We start from the raw sequence: 7,422 nt of genomic DNA, 5'->3' as shown, positions 1-7,422 counted from the left end.
GCGCGATGAAAAGGATCCGAGTGAAAATTAAATGGCTGAGTCTGGCCGTCAGCTCAGCAGGAGCTGGGGGTTAATCAGAGAGGGAGAGCGGGAGAGAGAGAGAGAGAGAGAGAGAGAGAGAGAGAGAGAGAGAGAGAAATCCATTCATACTGAAGGACACAGGGACACTGGGTAAAATGGGCTGGTTACATGGAGTTCAGTGAGACCTTTTGAACCACAATTCATCTATGAGTCAGCGCCACACATTATGTGTGTGTGATAGAGAGAGAGTGTGTGTGTGTGTGATAGAGAGAGAGAGAGAGTGTGTGTGTGTGTGTGTGTGATAGAGAGAGAGTGTGTGTGTGTGTCCATGTGTGTGATTGTCCGTAGGGCAGGCTTCAACACCAATCTCCACTGAACTGAAATCATTACCGTGTCAATGAAACTACAGCTGTTCACACTGTCTCTTAATTAGGTCTTCACTGTTCACCAGATCATCAGCAGAACGGTCAGACCCAGATCACAAATGACCGGTGTGTTTTATCCATGCTTGGACCAAGAGTAATGGTGTACTTTGGTTATAAATGAATGCACATTATTATATAGAGAGAGCTTTAAGCGTAGCAAAACTACAGCTCAATCAAAGTAGAGGCAGATACTGTACATAGTCATTACTGATACTATACTGCCCTCTAGTGGAGTGAACCCAGAGTGGAAGGAAGGTTCCGGACCCACATAAAAATGTTATTCATTAATTTATTAACCTTCTGTAACCACGTCATCCTGGTCAGGGTTGCTGTGGGTCCGTTGTCTATCCAGAATCATTTGGTGCGAGGCTGGAACACACTCTGGACAATGCACACTGTAATATGACTCACTCTGTGTGTGTGAGTGACTGTGTGAGTATGTGAAACTGAGTATGTGAGTATATCTGAGTATATATTTTCTTACAAATTTAGAAAATCTACTTTCAGAGTGGATTTAAATGACATATCACATAGAAAAACACAAGAAAATTATATTAAAAGCATAGATTTATACATTTGCATGTCCATCACAGTATATTAAACCCTTGGTCTAATGCTGGGGGCATTTATAACAATCTTACGCTCATGTGTAACTTGAAAAGTAGCAACAGAGATACTGAGATATCCATAACACTTCGATTAGAAGACGCATAATGATTGGTAGTTATTTTACAATAGCTCCCATCCACTGGTGGCACTGTTTCTGTAAATCCCCCCAAACTGTCAGTAATTTGCCGGAAGAAACAGTGCTGTAAACTGTTGTTGGAGAAGGGTTAAGTTAGGGTTAGGGTCAGGGTTATGTTTAGGATTAAGGAAGATTTTTCTTTTGCACTGGACACACATCACGCTTTAACATATAAATCCACAAAGTGGGAACTACAAGAGATTTCATACACAGCAAACTACCTTGAGACCAGAAGTTGCTTGAAATCAAATGATTTTCAAATGATTACCTTCAACAACATCAAGGGCACCTTAATGGAACACTAGGTAAGATTTGGGTTTTTTGCTTCTTGGGCCTCCCTTTTAATTCATATTTACAGCAGTGCTCTCATTTGTTAGGGAGGTCCTACTCATACTCCGAGTTACATAGTGCAGTTTCTGTAGTATATAGCGTAGAATAGCAATGACAGAGGCACTGTTCTCCAATTACAGGTCAGTGACTCATCAAAAAGATTCTGACATTTAACACATGGAGTATACAGTAGAGCCACTACTTCCATAATAGTAACTTTACAAGAGAAAGAAAACCAAACAAATGTAATTCTAAGAGATTCTGGAGCACTCCTATTGGTCCTATTTATCATGAAATGTTCACACAAAGGACAGCAGCTGTGTTCAAATGATTAGTGGACTAAAAAAAAACAACAGAAATGGGGATGGAGACAAACATGTGCCTAGCATCATGGTTAAAAAATGTCAAAATAATCTAAACCCAAAAATGGTGCCCCAAAATGCCTAGTCAAACTTGCCTAAGAATGAAAGGCAGCAAAAACAGTGCCCACCATGTACTCCATCTGTCATACATCTCATCCATGCAGTTTCTCAGCCTTAGCAGTTGGGAGCAAAGCCTCTTATCTGGGCAAACCTCAAGAGAAGTTCTCACAGGACAGGCGCTACAGGCCACGATGACCCGAATCTCCTGCAAGTGGCCAGCATTCCAGCAGCTGTGCCAGGTCACATGCAAACGAAGCAGGAGTCACTGGCACAAGTGACCTCCTCCGCAAGCTTTGGAAACCACTCTAGGCTCAGTGGTTAGAGCGGGAAGGATTCCTGGGCCTAAATAAGCCAAGGCCGGTAAAATAGTGGCCAGAGAAGTGATCCCTCTGGTTCTAGCAGAGGGTGAATGTGAGGTTGCATACTTGGAGTGTGTGGAGCCATGCAATGAAATGTGTGGCTGAGGTGGAAGGTCTTCCTAAGACTCTACCTCAGAGTGGCCAAGCAAATCGGCTACAGCTGGAGGAAAAGCAGTAGAGCCAAAGGACATTTAATCTGGTTAAGGTGGAGTAATAACAGTGGAAAGGTCAGAAGGTGGAAACAGGGGACATACAAGGACATCTCGGGCTGATCTTATTCCACCTAATGTGTGTGTTTTTATGGACACCTGTGAATTCTTTAACCATTTTTACATAAACAGATACTGTTCTAGGGCTATGACATTGCTTTTTGCTGGCCAAACAAAGCATAGTATGCTGACTGACCAGTAGGTGGCAGTTATCAACCATAGAGTCTACATAGGACATGCTAACTCACAGATAAGTGATTGATTAGTAGAGTATAGCAATAACATAATATTCCCACACTGCTACTATGACCTTATTATATTTCTGACAAGATGAACGGACTCTTGTATACCTAGACTCCTTTACTGTCCCAGGGGCAAACCAAACATGTCTCAGATTAGTGTTGCTGTCTCCCAAGGATCATGGTCTGCATGAGGCTCCCTGTTACCCATGCTGTATTCCACAATTAGCAATGACAGATCATTCATTGTCATTTGTGGGATGGTAGGTGGAGTATAACTTTGACAGATCTTGGGTGCAATGCCTCTAGGTATAAAGTATTGCTGGACCTTTCTCAGCATTGCGCGGAGTAGGGCCTTGAAAGTATTGGGGTCCAACATCTCGAAATGTCAACACCTTTGCTTTTTTCAGGGGAGACTTGAAAGAACAGAGTTAAGGCATTCCAAGCATTGCATTAAACAGGACCTAGAAGGAACGGGGGTCCAACACTTCTATGGGTTAACACCCATAACACCCATTTGACTTTTGTGGGGTGCCGAATTTAATAGGGATTTTAAAGTAAAATGGTATTCCTGATCTGTCCCAGGCCACTGTGCTACAGGGAGCATTGAAAGGACCAGGATCCAATAACTCTAGGTGTAAGGTATTATTTGCCTATTTTGGGGCACAGTTTTTATGTAAGTGCTTCAGGGAAAGTTATTCCTGGCCTGCTTCAGAGCATGTACTTAGTAGGGTCTTAAGAATATTGGGGTCCGACACCTCTAGTGGTCAACACTGTTGCTTTTTCAGGGGTATGAATTGAGCAGGAGCTTGGAAGAACAGGGGTGCAATAGCCCTAGAGTTAAGTTATTCCAAGTATGACCTAGAAAGTACTGGGGTTAAACACCTATAGAGGTAAACTCCCTTGAAGTTTCTGGGGCAATGTTCTAGTAGGACCTTAAAGAAAAGATTAAGGCTTTTCATGACTTTTCCAGGGCACTGTACACACTAAGTTCCCGAAAGTACAAGGGTGTAATACCCTTAAGGTGATGGTATTCTTGGCCATTCCTGGGGTCCAACACCTCTAGGTGTAAGGTATTACTTCCCTTTTCTCAGGCCCTGTTTTAAGAAAGTGCTTGAAAGAACAAGGGGCAACATCTACTAGGGCTCAGAGCTTTGGAGAGGGACATGACAGCAGTAGTTCAAGAACTGACCCCTGAACTTCCAGTTCCAGATCAATATTTCTGTTGTCCACTGTGAAATTAAATAAGAAACCCTCTGACTCCACTAAGCTCCACTGTCTGGTGTGAAGCCCCAACCCACTGAGCCTCAACTGCCTGTTTTGAGCATTTACTTCAAAGTCAGTCGCTTAGATATAATAATATACTAGTGTTTGAAATGTATTCATGAATGCCCGCTCCTCTCCATTGTGGCCCATTTAGCAGTACTGGAAATTGAGGCCACTTTGGGCCAGAGGAACACCACTAGTCTCTGTTTCCATAATTTGTCTCTGAAACTGGGCTGTTTGATGTGTTCAGCTATTTCTTTTTTTTTTCTGTGGGGAGTGTAACCACGAATTGTCCCTTCTAGCAACTGCATGAAAGAGCAGACAAAGGATAGCGGCTGGAAGACAAAAGAAAGTAAATTTTACGAAAAGTGAGATCCAAAATTGTAAACCTCACCTCAGGTCACTGTGTGTGAGGAATTTGTTGTGTTTTCTCTGTGTCTCTGTGGGTTTCCTCCCACAGTCCAAAAACGCATGTTTGTAGGTGGACTGGCTGAATGTAAGTGACTGGGTGAGTGTGTGAACACCTCCACAGGTATGAGTGTGTGTTTGACTTGGTGAATTTTAGTGTGTGAAATTGCCCATAAATGACTGTGTGAGTGAGTGACTGAATGAATGCCCTGTGATTGACTGGTGCCCCCTCCAGGGTGCACTCAATGATTGGGTTTAGGCTCTGGACTCACCGAAACTAATCAGGATTAAGTGGTTACAGAAAATTACTTTTTGTTTTTCCTTGAGAATAGAAGCTGTAATAAAGGTAAACAATGGGCATTCTATAAATACCACAACATTGTACGTGTCAAGGTTTTTAGGCAATTTTGTGTCAGATTTAACTTTTATCCATTTCTTTACCCTTAAAAATGGCCTCCTCAGAAACAAATATGATTAAAAAATGATTATTTCTTGTCTTTTAGATTGTAATGTACCTCCATCCATTTCCAAACTAGCCCATTGCATCAGTGATAGCCTTTTGAAGTTGCTTTCCATTTAACATTCTTGTATATTTCTGTCCTTAAAAACAACACCAGTCCACCTCAACCAGTGTTAAACATGTAGTGCTGAACTCCAACTCACCTCCAGCATTAAGATCAAGCTATCTTGACCCACCTCGAGGCTAACCTGACGTATTCAAGAACTTCATCAACGAGGGAAAGGATGATACCTAAAGCTCTTAACAAATCCAGAGCAGCTTCATGAAAAGTCCTTTTCTTGTCTGCAGTGAGAGTGTTTGCTAAACAGCTTTCAGTCATCATCCACTTAACCTTTCTCCTCCAAACACAGTGATCACAAAAGACCAGATACAGCCAGAAAGTCCTGAATATCTTCCTCATGAGGAGCAAACTCCAGGCTGTTCCATCTGATGTTAAAGTGACAGTATGTAGCCACAGGCAGCTCATCATGTGTTCATCTGTATGTGCAGAAACAGAGTTAAACAACTTAAGAGCAACAGCCCTAGACGTGTCCAAACATGATGAGAAGATCTCAGAAGAGGAGTGAGATTTCTACTTGTGCTGCATGACTGCTTATGAAAACAAGTACTCCCCTTTAGGCGCATGGTAAATAACATTATTTGAACAAGTTGATTTCATTAGAATGCAACACAAGAACACGTGTAGTCAGAGAAAGCAGTTACATTAAGTGGCATCTATTGTGGATGGTAAGCTGTGTGTGTAGAGCTAGACAAGTGTGTAAGCTTTGGGATAATGAAGCACCATCCAGTACCTTTGGGCTGACTCTATGTGGAGAATTAATCTGGACTTTATTTATACTCTCTGTGTCTAGTATGAAGTTCTAAGTCCCAGTTCTATTTCACCCTTGCCCCTACCTCTCTATTTTGCCTAGGGTTACAGTGTCTCAAATTCTGTGAGATAGCGATATAGAGTGAAGTGTTAGGGCAACATGGCCCTTCAAACAGAGTCACACTTCAAACAGAGTTTGAATGACATGTTGACAACCAAAGAAACCCACAAATATCAATATCTTCTTCTTTAAAAACTACAATAGCCTTATCTTAGTTTTATAAAGTTTGTGACACAACTTAATAACAAACCCTGATATCTATGAATCTTCATAACACTGATATCTCAGAAGTTAGCTAGCAAATTTCCAGTGCCACCTTATATAGGGCAGCAATTATACTCTGGCAACTGCAAACTGGACATTTTTAAGAAAAATCTGCAGAATAAGAAACTGCACTCAGAAGAGTTAGGAGTGGGTGATAATTTATGATTGCTGAATGCTTCTGAAGGCGTAAGATGTCTTAAATTTAACTGAAGTCCAGCAGCAATGTTGCAACACTGTAGCTCCTCTGATATCACTGCAGACTGGCAGAGATGCTGATCATGTACCAGACTCTTGAAAGGTCACCCCATTTAAGGGAATATTTTAACTACTACACTTTGTGAGTGGGGTGCAAATAAGAAATGGGACTGGGCCTAAATTTACCAAGAAGAGTAGATGCTGTTACATCGGCAACGCCCACTTGACATCATAAATGTGTTAAGTCTCGGCATAGAAACCATTCAACAGTCTCATTGTTTGACTGAACGTTTTGTTGTACTATTTTCACAAGGTCATGTTGAGCATATTTTACTAACATGCAATTCTCAAGATCCGTACAATGTGTACTATTCACAATTGGCCCTTGTTTAATTTGTATTAAAGAATTTTTTTTTGTAAATTCCTGGCAACCCAACATGAAAACTCATGAGACTTAAATTTCCTCTAATACTAACCTAAACACTAGGAAAGCCCACAAACCCTAACGCAGTCCTCAACACTATGCATCACCCTAACTTTACACCATTCATGATAATAAATAGAGTGTTATTTTTCTAGAGTTGTAATTGTTCAGAAGTCCAACCCACCTTCAGTTTACATCATCGGAAGAGTGTTTTTCTTCTCTAATCTTTACGCCAGAAAACTCCATAAGAGCTGGGTTGCCATGGTTAGGACAGATCTAAGTAGTGAGTTACATGTTAGAGTTGGCCAGAGTGTCTCTTTTAACACACAGCAGGCTGGGTCACGCTGAGGGGTGAGTAGAGGTTGGGAAATGGTCATATGAAAATGTGGGCCGCGTCTGCTTTTCTCTCCCATAAAACCACACAAACGAGGTGGAGGTAAAGACAACAATCACGATATTGGATCACAGCCCTTGAAACATGCAGAATGAGTTTTAACGTGAGGTAAATTCATATTTTTAAATAAAGGGTTTAAATCACGTTTACACGTAAACATTGGAACTTAACGGATATTCACTTTTATGTAAATGAGGAACCGTTTGAAATGTGGACTTTAAGACTGGAGGCGAGCGCTAATAAGTCGGTTGGCGCGAAACATCAAAGCGAAAGGTGCAGCGTTTAAAGTAAACAGCAAAGTAGACCAAAACGGCGCGCGGGCGAGACATCAA

This window comes from Hoplias malabaricus, chromosome 7 (assembly GCF_029633855.1).
Source record: "Hoplias malabaricus isolate fHopMal1 chromosome 7, fHopMal1.hap1, whole genome shotgun sequence".
NCBI lineage: Eukaryota > Metazoa > Chordata > Actinopteri > Characiformes > Erythrinidae > Hoplias > Hoplias malabaricus.
Note: the sequence above shows the minus strand (reverse complement) of the source record.